This window comes from Rattus norvegicus, chromosome 16 (assembly GCF_021556685.1).
Source record: "Rattus norvegicus strain SHRSP/BbbUtx chromosome 16, alternate assembly SHRSP_T2T, whole genome shotgun sequence".
NCBI classification, from domain to species: Eukaryota; Metazoa; Chordata; class Mammalia; order Rodentia; family Muridae; genus Rattus; species Rattus norvegicus.
Genome location: NC_141549.1, coordinates 53,632,319 through 53,650,482, shown reverse-complemented (window position 1 = coordinate 53,650,482; position 18,164 = coordinate 53,632,319). Strand labels below are relative to the sequence as shown.

The following is an 18,164-nucleotide window of genomic DNA, read 5'->3' as shown; positions in this document are numbered from 1 at the left end:
GGCTTTGTCACTGCACTTGTCCCAGCGCGTGAGGTGCCCAGGAGGCGCGTCCCAGGAGGGCTCCGCGCTGAGGGGTCACCCACTCCGGCGCGGCCTAGCTGCGAGCGCCTCCGGGTCCCCGCGGGCGCCCCGGGGCCGGCCTGGCGCGCTGGGCCCGGACCCGCCTTGGCTATGGAACGGGCGAAGTGTGGGGGCGGGGAGCCTCCGGGGACCGAGCGGCGCCCCACGGGCGGGCATTGGTGGGGGGAGGTTGGCGAGCGCTTGGGGGCTCCCGGACGCGGTGGGAATCCGAGTGCCCGCCCTGTGCCCTCCGACCCGCTCCGGGTGCCGGGTGACATTCGCCCGCCGGCCGAACATGGTTGGTGCAGAGCGGCAGCCACCACTTCCTCTCCGCCCCACCGGCCCGGCTCTCTGGGCGAGCGATGCGGGCCGCGGCCAATCGCGGTGTCCGGCCAGTCCCTGTCGCTCGGCCTTGGGGGCCGGCTCCCCTGAGCGGCCCGGGAAGCCTTCGCGAGAGCACAGGGCCCCGACTCCCGGGACGCTGTCCGCTGGGCCCCGAGTCTCGGACTGTTTGCCACTCTCGTCCCTGAAGAGCAGGGAAGGGAAGGAGGCTGGCAGCCTCAGCCGCGATCCAGTACTGTGCTCCGGCACCAGGTGAGACGCCCGGATCAGTCGGTGGAGGCGAGATCCTTGGTGGTCGGATGTAAATAAGACCCCCGGGATTGGCAGACGAGGTTGTCACTCGTTTGCGAGCTGGTTTGCAGGTCCTTAACCCCAGTGTGTTTGAAACTTGGGGGACATGTTTTTCTTCCCTCCTCCCTCCTGTGTGGGCACTCCTTGTCCTTCCTTGGTTGTTTCTGTGCAAGGGAGGCAAAGTGGTGCTGGGGTTAGCTTGCTGCCACTGGCCGCCTTGTGGCTGGGACTCGGGGCTGCTCTTGATGAATGGCTCTGGAGGATGTTGTGCATTTTCAGGAATTACAGGAGCTTGTCATCAAGCCTGAAGTCATTTATTAGTTTTGTTGGTTTGGTTTGCTTGTTTTTTGTTCCTCTTTTCTCCTCTTCTTCTCTCTTCTCTCTTCTCTCTTCTCTCTTCTCTCTTCTTCTTCTTCTTCTTCTTCTTCTTCTTCTTCTTCTTCTTCTTCTTCTTCTTCTTCTTCTTCTTCTTCTTCTTCTTCTTCTTCTTCTTCTTCTTCTTCTTCTTCTTCCTTCTCCCTTCTTCTTCCTTCCCCCCCCACTCCCCGTCCTCCATCTACTTGACTGCAAGTAACATTTGAAATTAGCAGTCTGCACTTCTGGTGCTTAAGGGCAGGTGCAGGGACCGGTATGTTAGCCTACCGTTTCTAGAAGGTAGATGATTGCATGGTAGACAGATGCACACTGTCTGGTCAGGGCAGGGCCCCAGAGGTTGCCCTGTTTAACTTAACCACTCATACAAGTTCAGGATTCTGTGATTTTTCTCAACTCTCATTCTTTTTGGGGGTGTAGGGGTGTGTGCGTGTGTGTCATAAAAATAGAAACCAATACAATCTTGGCATTTGGCTTTTCTGAGGCAGCTTCAAGCAAATGGGCTATTTAGGGCTTGAGTTGGCATCTCTAAGGGGTAACGTTGGAACATCTATTGATTGGTGGGGCAAAGGCCGGAATTTCACTGTAATTGGTGAATGATTATAATTTATAGTCTAGCTTGCTGTGTAAGAAGTTAGATTTTGGCCTGCACTTGGATCCAAGAGATCTTGTCTGTTATGATTTGTTACCGCTTCTTAAAATTAAACACATATTTCATTCTCAATGAGTGGTCTTCTTCATCTTCTTCTTCCTTTTTTTTAAAAATCTGTTGACCTTCAAAAGTTAGAAAGAGTTGCAAATGTTTCAGAGTGCTACCTGTAAAAGTGTCGCTTTCATGGAAAAAAAAAAGGATTTTAGAATCAAATTGGAAGCAAATTAAGGCAAAAGAGGAATTGCCATGAAGTCCTGACAGCCCTAGGAACTATGTCCTCCTGAAATACTTCATTAAGTAAATATTTAATATACCAGAGTTAGTGAAAGCTGTTTAAATCTAGGAGTAGAAGACTTGAAACTTTGGATAGTCTTTTGACACACAATGATTTTTCTCACATACCCAAGAGCACTGCCCTTTTAATATCAGCTTTATTTTAGTAAGAGCTGGATTTCTTTCCCAGCATTCCCCTTCCTTTAAAAACAGAAAAACCTAGCAAACAGACTACTGAACTGTACACCGGGTATCTCATCACAGGTCCTTTATTCACCTCCTACCAAACAGGCGCAAAGAAGTCTGGAGAACCTATTTATCTATTTGACAAATATTTGTGGGCCATAAACTACCACATACAGTGGCAGACTATGTGGAACCAACCGGAACCAAGAGAGACAGACAGCCTCTTCAGGTTCTACAGAGGTTACATTCTAGTTGTGAGCTGACAACAACCAAAAATACATACAGTAATTACCTCTGGGGTTAGTCTAAGAAAGGGAATACTATATTCTACTTCCAGGGCTGCTTTTGGAAACAATTGTGATACTGTGTAGGAAAGAACATTGTGTAAATTATAGCAACCCACAAAACATGTCACACTTTCTAAGTTCTATTATATTACTTTAAAGTTCAAAAATATACAGGGAGGTGAGTGTCCCGGCACATATCTCTTATCCCAGCATTAGGGAAGCTGAGGCAGGATTGTGAGTTCAAGGCTGACAGCCTGTCTTTTAAAGTGAGGAATCACCATTAGGACAGTACCTCTGAGGGTACACAAATGATGGCAAAGAATTAAATATTGGATAGCTATTATATGTAAAGTATCAAGAAAATATTTAGCAGTGAACTATGTGAAGGAATTTTTTTTTGTCTTCTAGGGAAAAAGTTAAGTGGGGTCTATGGAGATCAAATGATATGGGAATAACTGACTTGGTTGTGTGTTTTTCTCATTTACTTATTCATTAAATTACTTTATTGTAATGAACTCACCCATAAAGACATCATACAACTAGGTTAAGGTAACCACTCAAACCAATACTTGACTAGTCCCAGTCTGTGATTTCTCTGAACCTCTATGCAGTTAGAGTGGCCTTTCCGAAGTCAAAGGGCATCCCTTGGGGGTTACACTTCATTAACAGTTACATCTACCACTAAAATTAAAACCTAGAAAAGCATTAGCTTTATGTCCCCTTTCCTGAGTCATGGTTCCCTTGGCCTGCTTTCTCTTTCCCCATCACCTAATATTACTCTTTCTTTGTCTCTTTTCTAAATAGCATGGGACACTCACACTTATAGCTGGGTACATATATACGTGTGTATTATAGGTTAGGATCCGAGGATGAGAGACATGTTTCCCTTTTCAAACAAATAATACAGCATACAGGTGGCAGTGTACTTTGGTCTGGAATGTTCTCTGCCATCATGTCAGCTCTATTCTATATTCTGTCACGCTGTCATTAAAGAGACTTGGTCTGGGTTCACCAACTGCCAGAGTGCTCGACACTGTATATGTAAAATAATATGACACTGCAGGTGAAAATAAGCACCAGTCATATATATTTGTAATATATGATATGCACATAAATACATTCCTCTGAAATAACAGAAGTATTGACAATGAAGGCAAGTATGCTCATCTGTGTGGCGCTCCATATTCCTCCCTGCACAGGGGAGGAGGTGAGCAGGACTTTCCACCTCTGTCTGCCCTATTCATGCCCTGCTCTTTGGCTTGCATGGATTAATGTTTAGTTAAGAATATCAGCTTTACTGTATAATGGGCTGCACTGAGTGGGTGTGTTGGCTGGTGGAGATTGTAGCTAAGGAGGTTTGATCAAGCTTTGATTTAGCCCCAAGAGAATAACATGGGTATCATATTTAAACATGAAGCCATTGTTTTTAAAGTAAAATACCGAGGAAAACAACTATTCAGAAAAATACATGCCCCAGGGAGCTGACACCCAACTGTGGCCATGTTGTGAGGATTCCTCAGGCTCTCTCTGTATTCAGAACAAGCAGTAGGCCTATGATGGCTAGCATTTGACTGTCAGGGAGCCCTTTAACTTGATTTTATGCCTTACAAGATTCATCTTAGGACAGAGTCTCCGGGACAAACTGTGTTCATTTAGGAAGCCCGCATGTGATTTCTTTTCACTACTTAGACTCCTGTGGCTTCCGGTCAGAACTCCTGGTCAACTTGAAAGAACTGTGATTCTCATTAAGTCTAGTAAACCTTAATCTACCCAAACATAGGGAAGCCCATGTGTTGGCGCTCTGGGAAGGTCTGTGTTGAACTTTCAGTCCTGACGTACTGGAACCAACTGAGGACTTCCCTCAGAACTTTGAGTTCTTCTGGGGATCCAGACATCCCATACCATTACTTTAAGCAAACAATTAGTTACATGTAGTGACCCACAAACGTATTCACTTATCAAACATTTGTAGACAACTGACCATGTACAAGATTCTATATGGAGAAGGTGAATGGACTCAGAAACCTAGAATTTACTACACACACACACACACACACACACACACACACACACACACACACATATAAATTCCTTAACTTAAAGGTCTAGTCATATACAAATTATATAAATTGATTTATTTCAAGGAATATAGACACATATGCACACACCCACACACCCACAGCGCACATGTTTACGTGCCCTGAATTGAACCCAGAACCGTGAGTGTCCTGAGTAAGTACTCTGCCAGCCCACCACACCCCAAGCCTTGGAGTTGACTTTTATCTCTTTTATTCATTCTTTAGTAACTTCTCCTTTTGGAACCTTAAGTCCACAAACTGTGGTTAGATAGTTCTGTAATCCTCAGGGGACCAGGCAGAAACTTTGTTTATCATTAAATGACCAAGGGAAAGGAGCATTTAGAAACCATTCGGGATTCTTTAGATTTGAGCCTGGCTACAATCCATAGTGTTATAGTATATTACAGTATATCATCTGTCTCTTCTTCTCTCACTCAGCTTGAGCCTCCTGTTCCTTCCAGTGTGTCAAGTCTGTCATCCCAGTCTCCCTCCATTGTGTGGCCGGGGCAAAATTACAGAATCACTCACTATTCAGGGATCTCTTCCCAGCCTTGTCCTTTAGTCTTGGCCTTGGCTTAGAGGATATGCGGAGCAAACAGCAAGCGGAAGCCACTTGCTTCTCCTCTGCCCGTATTGGTTCAACTAGGACTCACCTGTCTTGGGGCTGTCCTTATTGACTTTAGTCCTCATATCCCCAAATGGCATTCACGTCATGGTTTGCCTGCTCTGACTGTTCCATTTCAAGGAAGGCTGTGCTGCGTGCTTTGTCTCTGTGTGCAAGAAGGCCCCTTAGGCTGGGTTATTTTTCCTGACTTGTTTTGTTCCTCTTCTGGTTCATATTTCCTTCCATCAGCTCTGATAAGCCAGAAAGAACTAGAGTTGAACAAAGAGATGTGTGGGGACCCATAAGAAAAACAGGAGGCTCTTAGGGGTGCTTCCTTAAGCATGTTTTTCAATCCCAAGAGCATAGCCAATGTAGTCGAGCATAGATCTTAATTTAAGATTTTGTGTGATAAAAGCCTGTCCAGTTTTCTTTAGGTGAATTTCTTTCTTTGAACAATAAAGTACCCTCTGCGTCATTTTCCTAAATAATTTATTCTCAAATGTACTTAATCTACTGCTGTCTTTGTGCCAGCTTTGGACGGCCACCGGAAAGTGAACTTTACACTTTAACTTGCCCTTCGGGAGCCTATGTCTGTCAGATTTAGGGACAATCCAAAGAAGTCATTTGTACATAGAAGATGCTCTTTTGGCCCGAGAACTTCACATCTCTGACCCACTCCCCATCTTGTTTGGTTGACATTTTGAATGAGAAGGAGCTACATACAAGTGGCCTTATTTCAGTCAGCCTCAGCTATCTGCTTTTTTATACTGTTTTCCCTATCCTAGATTTATTGGAGTTGAGAAAAAGAATAGCAGTGGGAAGGGAGCGTCCTGACACCTAACCAGGGTGTTGGTGGCGTGGTGGGTAGAGCAGTGGCAAGGGGAGAATTGGACAGAGACTAAGGAGAAAGCTAGCTAGTGGATCCTGGTACGGAAGAGAGGGGAGAGACAGTTAAGGCAGGCAGACACTCTGTGTGATTGACCCAGCTGCTTGGATGGCTAACCTTTATTTTCATCTCATGTAGATGAGTGTCTTACCTGCATGTACGTCTGTGTACCATTTGCATGCCTGGTGCCTGTAGAGCCAAGCAAGGAGACTGATGCTGTGGAACTGGAGTTACAGGTGGTCGTGAGTCTCTGTGTGGATTCTGCAGACGGAACCTGGGTTCTCTGAAAGAGCGTCAAACACTTGTAACCACTGAGAGCCATCTCTTCAGCTCCAAGTCTGGAGTTTTAAACATTTTAAGCGCTATCCACGGCTAAGTTAAATTCCAGGAAATTTCTTTCATTGCAAAACTTCAACTACATTGTGGAGTTAAGGAAGGGGAGGGGAGCGAGTACTTAGCCAAGGGTCAATGAAATGCTCGGAAGCACCTACTGTTGTCTTTGGGGTGGGACCTTTTAACCCCACAGAAGACAGATTGTGACAGGAGACTGCAGGGCAGGGGCTTACAGGAGGCTTACTGGACTTACAGGAGACTTGTCACTTCAGCATGGTTGAGGTCACCTTAGAGGTATTGATGTGGAAGTACTGGAAACTGAAGGACTGAGATCCACATTGTGACCCCCCCAACTGTCTCTAAACAAACAAACAAAAAACAAAAAAAGAAACCAACAACACCCCCCTCCCCCGGCAGATAGGAGGCAATACAAGGAATCATAGGCCCACCTCCTTTCCCTCATGCTGCAGTTTGATTGGATGTTACTCTTGTCATCTCACAAGTGGTATATATGGAAGCAGGAAATAGAATAGGCACTATTGTCTTCTCTTCAAGAGCAGGTGGAGATTGAACTGTGAGCACTGTAGCTATGAAGGTACTACAGGCCACCTACTGTTGGGAAACCTAGGGCATCATAATACGGTTGAGGCTTTACCCAGAGGAATTTTCTGGATTTTAACTTGGCTGTATATGCTTATGATGTTAAATGTTAAATTTAGCCTGCTTGAACATGTTAAATGTTCAAGCCAGTGAGTCACTGTGGTACATTCTTGCCATCCTAACACCAGGGAGACAGAGGCAGGAGGATTTTTATGAAGTTAAGGTTGTCTTGGGTTACATAGCAAGGCTGGCTTGGATACACAGTGAGACTTTGTTTCAAAACAAGCAAACCTCAATTAAGCAAAAGTTAAACTTTCTCTTGCAGCGATGGTGCTTCCAGGAGCCTACTTCCTGGAGGTGACTAGAAGTTAGAAGAAAGATTTGTGTTTAAGGGTGTTTATTGGGTTGGATTTTGAGCGCCCTTTGAATATCTAAGAAGAGAAACACATGTAAATTATGGTGCATCTGGAAGATAGGTATTTTTAAAATTCATACTTATGAATAGCATTTAAAGAGGGGAAATAGTTATCCCATGCTAGTTGACTGGGAGAAATGAATATTAGATTGGGCCCTCACTCTTATTTTAAAAATCGTATGTGTTTTGTTTATGCAATGCTAAAAACAGGATGGTAGGATTATTATTTTTTTTTCTTTTTTCTTTTTTTTTCGGAGCTGGGAACCGAACCCAGGGCCTTGCTAGGGCCTTGCTCTTGCTAGGCAAGCGCTCTACCACTGAGCTAAATCCCCAACCCCTATTATTATTATTTTTAAGTACTCCTTGAGACACTTTGTAGTTTCAGAATTTGAAGCAAATTTGGGTCATAGTTACTCTCATAACTAAAGAAGCGTTCCAAGACAATGCTCATGACCACTGGTTCACCTCTAGCAAATGTGAGATTAGAAAAAGGAAATTGGACCAGGCAGTGGTGGCGCACACCTTTAATCCAGGCACTCGGTAGGCAGAGGTGGGCAGATCTCTGTGGGTTCAAGGCCAGCCTGGCTGAGGATATGCAGAAACCCTGTCTCAAACCAACCCCTCACCCCCAACAACAAAAACAACAACAAAAAAAAAAAAAGAAAAGAAAAAGAAAGAAAAGAGAAGAAAAGGAAATTGGCCTTTGCTGAGGATGCCACCTGTAGACTTAGCTATTCTTCTGCTCACTCTGCTTCCTCGTACAAATTCAAGGTCTAGAACTGGGGCTCTTCCAGCCAAGGCTAAGAAACACCATCGCCTCACTATGCCAAGAACTAGTAATGGTCTAAGATGTTACCCCACTTTACAGTTCTCCTTTTTATGATAGAAATGCCATAGAAACACACAACATCTGAGCAGGAGACAAGAAGAGGTACCGATACTTACAAGCCAACAAGAGGGTCATGCAGTGCTGGCCCACACACCTAGATCCTGGTGGGTCATGGGTGGGCATTCCACTCTTTGAAACTGTCCCTCTCCCCTTCCTATGGGATCATGGTTCTGGTGGCATACATGAGCATTAACAGCAAGGGATGTCCTCTATGGTTTGTCCCCTATCCTTTCTGCAGTAAAAATGCTTGGGCAGATAAGGGTCTTCTTAGCTTTAGCAACCTGGGACACTAATTAAACAAGAGATTTGAGCCAGGCGGTCTTATTTGGTTCTGTTGAAGAGATGAGATTTTTTTTCACCAGCTAAGAGGAGGTAATTTAGACAAGTGGCCACAGATCTACTTCTCAGGGTGTATGCAAAGTACAGGCCTGGTGAAGCCGCCCTTCCCTTTGCATCCTATACCTTCCCTGGTGACTTCAGGTCAGATCTGTTCCCTTGTCCCTGGAGGACAGGACAGCTGTCCCCACCACACCCACTTTGCAGATCACACGGACCATCACTCAGGAAGCTGCAGTCACGCTGTGATCTCTGATTTTTCACAGTGGAAGATGATTCCACATGCCTATTCTTTTTTAATCTGATGAACTATTGGAACAGTTTCACTGCAGTTATGAATGCAAACTTATTTTATGGTTATGATAACACTAAGGTTGGGTATATATCAACTACTAAGTCCAGAGACTCAAGGACAAAACCAAAGAGAGGCAGGATTAATGAGGAGGGCACTCCAGTACAAATACAACACGAGCCACCTGCTTATTTCTTGTTTTTTAGTGTCTATATTAGAAAAGTAAAAGAGGCAAAATTAATAATGAATGTTGTTTAACCCATCACTTCCCAAATATTATTATTTCAATATAATCAGTGCCAGAACAGTGTTATTTTACATCCCCTTTTAATAGCAAACATTCAAAACCCAGTACGTTGCTTTTTAACCTGTAGCTTGTTTTAATTCAACCTGTCTACATTCTGTGTGCTCAGCAGACACGAGGGGCTAGCAGCTACCGGTTAGATGGTACAGCGAATGAAAGACGCACATCTTTCTCCAAGATGCTAGCAGAGCTCAGTTGCTAACAGTGCCTGTTGTACAAGGGTGGGAGTTGGATCCGCTACACCCATGTAAAAGCCAGGCCTGGTGATCCACACCTGTAATCCAGCACTGTGGAGGTGGAGACAGGAAGATGCCAGTCAGTGACAGGCCTCATATCAAAAAAAGGTAGTCTGTACCTGAGGAGCGATGTCGAGGTTATCCCCTGACACCCTGACACACACACACACACACACACACACACACCCCACAATACACATATATGCACATACACACATGTATACACGCACTCCCAAATACACATACATACCCATACAAACACATATCCCCACATAACCCCCCCACCAAATACACATGCATACATATACATACATGTACACACAAAAAAATCAACACACACAATCCACATACACACAAACACAGACACACACCACAATACACATACAAGCATGTATACACACAACCCCCCCCCCGCAAAATACACATACTTACATATACACACATGTGCACATACAAAAAAATCAACACACATAATCCACATCCAGACACACGGACACATACCACAATACACATACATACAGACACATACATACACGTATATGCAACCTCCCACCAAATATACATAACGTACACACATGTACACACAAAAAAACAACACACACACAGACACACACCACAATACATATACATACAGACACATACATACATGTACACATAACCCCCCACCAAATACACATACATATACACATGTACACACACAAAAAACAACACACACACCACAATACACACACACACACACACACACACAGACAAAGAGATCATGGGACAGTTTTAATACAAGGAATGAAGTCTAAAAGGACTGAAGGGAGGCAGGTGAAGTCTTTTGTTTCAGTCAGAACTCACGCCTCTCCTTTGCCCTCTCATCATGAGCCTTACTTGATTTTTTTTCAGCCAAAACCAATAGATATTCTGAGTGCCCACAGAAGCAGTGCACATAGCACATACTGTTCCCACGTCCACGAGCCGTGACTATACCCCAGTGGGCCCCTCGGTGTGCTGAGAAAGCCTTTGGCTACGTGGACTTTTTATTTCCTTCTCCCCCGTGACATGTTATGTGAGAGCCTGTGTCATGTTTCTTGCATCCCCTTGGGCACTTGATAAGTAAGAACACAGTAAGAACACAGTAAGATAAAGACTTGTTGCTTTGATTTCCTGTTTCAGGCAAAGGTTTGCTCAGCTGAAGTTTAGCTCAGAAGGGCTAGCCCAGGTCTACTTTATGTTAGAAACCTATTGGTACATGTATCTAGCACATACATGGAGTCTTGTCACTTAGCAAGGGGACTTGTCACTATGCATTAGAGGTTCAACACTCAGAAGGTGAAAAAAGGTCAGCTTTTCTCTTTCATACCAAGACATTTGAAAGAACATGGCATTTCATTCCCAACAGTGATATTTACACCTTTTTATAAATATAAATCTGTTTGGTGGCAAACTGGAGACAAGCTTCTGAGAACTACTGTTTTCTATGTGGATTGAAGTAGCCATGCCTTTGTTACTGAGATTAACACAGACTTCCAGCCTTTAACCTGTGCAGTGAAACTCCTTTGAAATCAAATGCAGTGTTTTACAGTGGCTTCCATTTGTTCCCCTTGACTTTAATTGTTGGGCTGAAGCACCAGGCCGGTCCACAGAGCTAAGGCAATTTATTTTTACTGAAGCCAACCTAAGAAATGCTTAGGTAGCTTGTCGCTGCAAGATTAAATGTGACCTTCACGGAATCCTGTTAGCAGGGCCAGCAGCTAGAAAAATAAAGACTAAACCAAAGCGTTCGGCAGCAAAAATCCCAGCCGGTCCGGAGGGGTAGAACTTTCCCGATTATTCTTTTCCAATGAAAACACAGCAGATTAGTTTTAAGCAAATTCTGGTTGGTTTAGGGATTTGCAACTGACAGAAGAACAGAAAAATATAATCTCGCTTTAAAATAATAATCCGGAAGGCTCGTCTGTATAATGAGTCTTTCTTAGGGGTTTTGATGTTTTCCTCGTATGGGAGAATTTAACTTTCATGCATGGCTGGTTTCACCTTTCAAGTTAAGGACTTCTTAACGAGGAAAGAAAAACTGTAAAAGACAAGTCAGGCTGTTGTCCCTACAGCAGGTGTCTAGGGATGTGGGGCACATTGCTACCTGCCTCCATATATGAAGCTCCCCTTTGTAGATGGAAGGTAGAACCTTGACATCTCATAAAGGAGCTGTAGATGAACTGGTCCTTTCATTTTCAGATACGTAACATTGATGACTCATGCATTCAGAGTTGCTACAAAATATAGGAGAGGACTTGCTAGGGACAGGTGGCTTTAGAGTATGGAAAATCTTGATTATTGATCGTATATTTCTTGAATATCAATACAGCTAAGGTTTGGGGGATGGGATTGAGGAAGGTACTTGGCAGAAAGGATCAACTGTGTGTTGGGTCTTGGGCATTATGTGGTGCTAAGTGAAGAGGGAAGAGGGTTGTCCTAGCTAGGTATCTCCATTCTCCACACCAAGGAGCCTCTGTTATCTATAGCAGGGCCAAGTAACTAGGCAACTAAAGAAAGAGAATGGTTTTAGCACTAGAGTTTGTCTGTGAATCCAAGAGCCATGCCACATTTCTCTCATCTTGTTGGGGAAGCCATGGCGAGCACAGGACAGATTTTTTTTTTTGACCAGGTGTATATATCTGATTGCTTTAGAGACATGATCATTGGTAGATTGTAAAACAGGCCTAAAACCATAGACTGTTTTGATGTTACTGGAATTTTCCCGGGATACTTCCACATATAACTGTGGCCTATAGAGCTCCTGTCAGGGTCCTCAGTTCATTGAGGAAAACTGATGTGACTCAGGCTGATGGCTGTCTCCACTTGATACTTCCTTTTCCCCTGGGGTAGATGCAGTCACTGGTCATGAATAAATGCTGCCTCAATCTCTCCTTGGATGCTTGTGCTGAGAGAACTTGCCTCATGGAGTAATTTGTGGAGCTTTCTTCTCACCTGGTCTGAGAGAACATCCCCATGAAGGGAAAATTGACCTTCAGTTAATTTAAAAAAATGCCCCCTCCCCCTCTCCCGATTACTGTACTCCCTCTCTTCCCCTTACCCTCCCCCCTCTCCCTCTCTCTTTCTCTTTCAGTGTGTGTGTGTCTGTAGTGAATACATCAAATCACATGTGTTAAAAAATAGTTACTATTCATCAGAGGAGACCGAAGAAAACAGGGGCAGAGAGTGGTGAACTTATAAATAAATGCACTCCTTGTTTTTCACGCTTTCTTTTTCTGTTGCAAGTTTTAAGTCATAAAACTTGCCCTTCCAGTCATCTTTAAATGGACAGTTTCAGTGGCATTACGTTCATTTACAGCGTTGTGTAATTCTCACCACTAACCATTTCCTGAATTAAAAAAAAGTCATCTCAGCAGAAACTCGATTCATATTTAACAGTCACTTCGTTTGTCTCGGTGCCTGGAAACCACGGTGCCCCCTTCTCAGGGAACGTGACTCTTGGTGTCAGTGGACGCAAACCACATTTGCCTGCCGTGTGAGGCACATCCCTCGGCAGCAAGTTTTCTTCAGTCAGCTTTACTATGGCATGTGTCAGGATTCATCTCGATTTCCTAATGAAAGATGTTCCCGTGTAGTATGTTAATCCCTTCATCTGTGGGTGGACACTGGGGCTCTTCGGAGTGAGGCTGCTTTCAAGATCGCAGTAAAAAAATATCCATTTGAGGTATTTTTACCTGGGCACCTCTCCGTTTCCCCACTCCACTAAGCTCTTGTAGGGATCTCTCTCCTGAGGCACTTGCTCCTCTTCCTCTGTTGGGACCCTCCCTTTCCCCAAAAGGCTCCCCCAGTCCATCTCTTCAACTGGTTTCTCCTCTACCTGCTCTAACCACTTGTCTCACGTCCTCTACCAGGCAAGCTGCCTGCTTTGTCTACCATTATTATTATGAAAGCCACATGGTGTGCCAGCTCCTTTCTCCCTACTTAGTCCCTATCATGTGGAAAGGGATGCCTCTCCTCTATGATTGGTTTGTTTCTGCCCCACTAGTCTCTCAGTCTGCGTGGGGAAGCCCCACGTTGAAAGTCTTGTCCTTACAGCATGTACCACTTCTGCTCCCTTCAGGAGCTTCCTTTACTCCTCCTAGGAGCTATGGAGCTGTGACCCCAAATCGTCCTTAAACCCTCTGGTCTCCATGATATTGGAGTCTTCCCTCAGATAGAGTTCCTATCTTAACCCCTGTCCCTTCGGTCTCTCCGCTCCCTCCTCCCACTGCCTCTGTAGCCCTCCCAAGCGAGTAGCTTCCTTACAACCTCCCAGGCCTTATATGGCCTTTTCTCTTTTTCTTCTTGGGCCCAGAGGTTTTGGTAAAGGCTCCCTGTCTTACCACAAATGACTTAGCCTCAGTGCAGTATAGCTCAATCAATGAACAAAAATCGCCACTCCCGATTTTCAGAGCATCTGGTTACAGCTCCTGCCACTGCACAAATGGCCCCCCAAATCTCTTACTACTTGCTCTACACTTCCAAGCCTCTCACCGCTAAAGTTTTTCTACTTTTCCACTTTTAAAAATCTTTTATCTCTACAATTTCTTCGCTCTTAGGTCCCCCCAAGATCTTTTAAGACTATCCTGTAAACTGTCTTAAGATAAGTAAGTTCATTGGGCATGATTTAAAAATCCGTAACAAAAATGTAGCTGAAGATTTATAACAAATGAATTAAAAGTCGATACAAAGTAATCTTAATTTTCTCTTATTATGGATGTGATTCGACTCTTAAGATAGATCTTAGGATATGTTGTCTGTATAACTTGGATTTAACTATTGTTTAAAAAATAGATCTACTAGGAAAATGTTTTTAAATAGCAGCCAAGTGGCTCACCTCCATCTTGGCCGATGACCTCATCAGGAGGGAAGCAACCCTGTGCCTGGCAGTAAGTTTTTACTAAAGTTAGAAGAGTAGGTGCAATGTAACTTCACCACCCCTCCCTTAGGATGACCATGTGATATATACCAACCAAGGCAACACTCATAAAACTTCAAGGCCCTACTGAGCTCTCTGCTTATCACTGAATCTCCCTTCAGACTCAGGAGGCAACAGCAGGCCTCCGATTATCTTGGAATGGGATGGATTTCTGTATTATGATAAATCCCCAAGGTTATAAAGATATTCTTAGAGATATATGACTAAACAGTCACACTTTTAATCGCTCTTCTATACCAGGATCCTATAAAATTTTAGATAAGGAAAAGAGGTTTGTTGAATAGAGCATGCTTTATTTTAAGGTTATAAAGGTATACTCGTGTTAGCAGAAACTGACTTAGAGATGTCTGTTGAACTGCTATGTCTTGGCTAACTTCTCAACACCAGACTTCTAGAACACGTAGGTAAGGAACAACAAATGTTTGATAAGTAGGTTTATGAATTCTGGAGATCTACTCAGGGTAATAGTAATTGTCTTAAAGATCTGTGTGTAGCCTCTCTGTCTTTGCTAACTCTTTAGGTATTTGGATAAAACGAGTCATACAAGAAATGGTGGCACTCTGTAATGGTGTAGTATGAGAGTCATCAGAGTGAGGTGTCTAGTCTCTTCGTGATCTTTATTTTTGGTCTAGTAAAGTTTCTCTACAGACTGAATTTATGGGTTTATTTTGATGCTAAAGGGTCTTCAGTTAAATCTTCCACTCAAATTTTTAAGGCTCAACTTAACAGGGATAAAGCTTTAAAGTGCAAATTTTATGAAGGCTACTAGCTTGTCATAATGGCTTAAAGATAATTGAGATGTGGCAGTTAATGCTCACCTTACAAATGTTCAAGTTTACCTCTGTGCTCACAGTCACGTTAATTACAGATACGATTCATTTACAGTGACAAGCTTTATTTAGCTTCCTCTTTACGTTTGCAAGGTTAAGCTTAGAACAAGTAACTAAAAATGAAGTTTGTTTAAAATCAGGAATACTTAATAGATAAGAGTCCTCAAACTCTTCAGAGGTCTCCTGGATGTGGCATTTGAAATGTTTAGTGTAAAAATCTTGCCCTGATTGATAGAAACACCAGCTCTTAGGGACAACCCTAAGATCTCCAAAGATGATGGGGCACAGACAACTCTACATGGATTATGGCAGCACCAGCCACTGGACCCACTGCCAGGACCCTGCCCAAACTATGGGCCCTGTTGAGTTGACAACTCTATTCTGCCTCATCGATATAGGTCAGGTTTTCCAAGTTCCTTCTCCACAGGAAGGTCTCTGACCTTCTGGGTTTAGCAGCAGCAGGCCTATGCTGTCCCGTGTGGCAGCCGAAGACCAATGGCTGCCACCCTTCCTCTGCCCCCCCCTCCCCAAAACCCCAAAAAGCCCTAAACAAAAACAATCAAAACCTTCTGGGAGCCTGGGGTAGCTAGCTGAGCTCTCTGCTTATCTGTCATTTTAATTGATACATAGATCATTGGGGTTATACTTTCTGCTATAATTTATCTGTCTCAGATCTCCGATGGTGTTGACAGCTAACTAGCTTCCTCAGTTTAACAGCATCGAGCAAAATAGCCCCTCCCACTAAGGCTGCTGCAGATGCCCGGACAGTTCATTTCATCTGTAAGCTCAGACCGCATCGGGCCTCATTTTTCAAGAGGTCCTCTGCTGAAAAAGGCAGCCACGGACAGTTTACCTTGTTGGAAGCTTTCCCACAGAAAAAGATAAACTCAAAAAGCAGGTTTCAATGTAACTTTTTACTATTTCTTTATTTAAAGGCACTTGCTTTGCCGTGACTGCTCTCAGTAATCAACCACCGGTGTCTCTTGGTAAATGACTGGATGCAAAGAGTAGGTTTAAAGTTTAATGTGAGTTGTGAGAGTCTGAGGAAGTCACTTAAGGTATGTAAATGCAAGTTTGAAAGCTCTGGGGATGTGAAAGCTTCAGGAAGTTGTGAAGATCTAAGAAAGTGACTGAAGCTGTGCAAATGCAAGTTGTAGAGGTCTATGGAAGTGCTTTAAGGTGTGCGAAAGATCAGACATTTCAGATTTCTTTCCTTCTCTCTATGTAGCAACTGCCTGTAGTGTATTTGGAATCTGAGAGTTCCGATTGAACATTCATCCACGGAGTTCTGACGAGCGAGTAATCTAGCTTTGGTGAGGTACTGCTCCTATTATAGTCACAAGCAAAACTTTAAATTTCCTTTGTTGCCTTCTAAGTATCAACTTAAAAGTGCTTCTCATTGAGCTGAGAGCATCTCCGTCCAATCAATCCTCTGGACGATACCCAGCCCTCTGGACAGAGGGAAGAATGCTCATGCCTTTAACTCGAAACCATAGCTTTTGCTATAGCTCCAAGGTGTGAGTCTATTGGTTTTTCTTTTTCAATGTAGATCTCAGTACAGATTACAAACAGATTCATAAGATGTCTTCCTCCCCACAAGCAGTGAGGACAGCTGAGAGAGTATAGCTAGAGTACACCAGCTACAAGATAGGACACAGTATAGCATTGCAGTATAGCTGCTCGGAAGCTGTGCAGTGTGAGCTCTGAGGTTCCGCTCCCATGAGTCATAGCCCATGCTAGGGTGCGTGTGTGTTCATGCATGTGTGTGCGTATGTGTGTGCGTGTGTGTGTTCGTGCGTGTGTGCGTGTGTTCCCCTTGAATGTCAGAAGAGACATTGGATATCTGGGAAGTGGAGTTAGGGGTGGTTGTGAGCTACCGTGTGGGTAAATCCAGATTCTCTGCAAGAGCAGCAAATGCCTTTAAATTCTAAACCCTCTCTCCAGCCCCCAGATTACGAGTTTCTTTGGTGACTATAGCTGTCTTGCTGTGCAGGCTCTTATTTCATTGGACTGTGTAGTAAATCATTTTTTTTCAACTGTATTTCAAGCCCTAAAATTTCTATTTTTTTGGTTCTTTTTTTCGGAGCTGGGGACCAAACCCAGGGCCTTGCGCTTCCTAGGTAAGTGCTCTACCACTAAAATTTCTATTTTTAAGGGAAAAGAATAAACATCAGGGAGTGGATGTGTGAATGTGAGTTAATGACAGTCCCCCCTAGGTTTTAGGGTAACTGCTTGGGACTGATAAATCCCCTGGACCCTGGGATCTGTTGCATGACACTATCCTGGGGGCATTTGAACATCTTTGCTCATCCCAGATAGAGGACCATGGCAGGCCACAGTAAGGATGCCACCAATGTTCAACTTGAACCAATGGGGCCACTTCCTGAAGTGTTTGCTCCCAGGAGTGTGGGTTATTCAAAGGCATGTACTGAAGTCCCATCCTAGCATGGGAATGACTCATGGGAGTGGAACCTCGGAGTTCACTGCACAGCTTCCAAGCAGCTATACCACAATACTATACTGTATTCTATCCTATAGCTGGTATACTCAAGCTATACTCTCTCAGCTCTCCTTACTGCTTATAGGGAGGAAGCTGTCTTGTGAATCTGCTATGTTTCAGGGACTTCCTGAGACCTGGGAAATTTTTAACATCCTGAGTCTTTAGGAGTTTCTCCACAGAATGGAAGGTTTCACTTCAGAGGTAATCTTTACAGAGTCAGCCCAGCATTTGTGTAGTGTCCCGGGGGAAGTACATCAGTTCAGCCTTAGGACAGTCCTTTTTGTAGTGGTTCAGTACTGTACTATGTGGATGGAAAACATGTACTGCTGTAATAGCAGTTCTGTTAAGTGAACCGAGACATTTGAGTGTTTGTTATGAATCACCAACGTGACAAGGAACCTTTGGTTTCTGAGACAGAGCTTTAGGATGAAGTTCAGATCC

The 18,164-nt window shown here is 43.9% G+C and overlaps 2 protein-coding genes across 21 annotated transcripts in view; one reads left to right on the top strand and one right to left on the bottom strand.

The window, feature by feature from the left end:
• The window catches only part of Erich1 (glutamate-rich 1), a gene marked incomplete at its 5' end in the record, with an annotated part of 52,793,804 nt that overhangs the window by 30,013,881 nt on the left and 22,761,759 nt on the right, over window positions 1-18,164 (bottom strand).
• The window catches only part of Irf2 (interferon regulatory factor 2), a 111,848-nt gene that overhangs the window by 2,145 nt on the left and 91,539 nt on the right, over window positions 1-18,164 (top strand). For 2 of the 21 annotated variants that reach the window (XM_087587883.1, XM_087587876.1), the window contains exon 1: window positions 491-654. The gene's annotated coding sequence lies outside the window, so the exon portion shown is untranslated. 21 annotated transcript variants of the gene reach the window in all.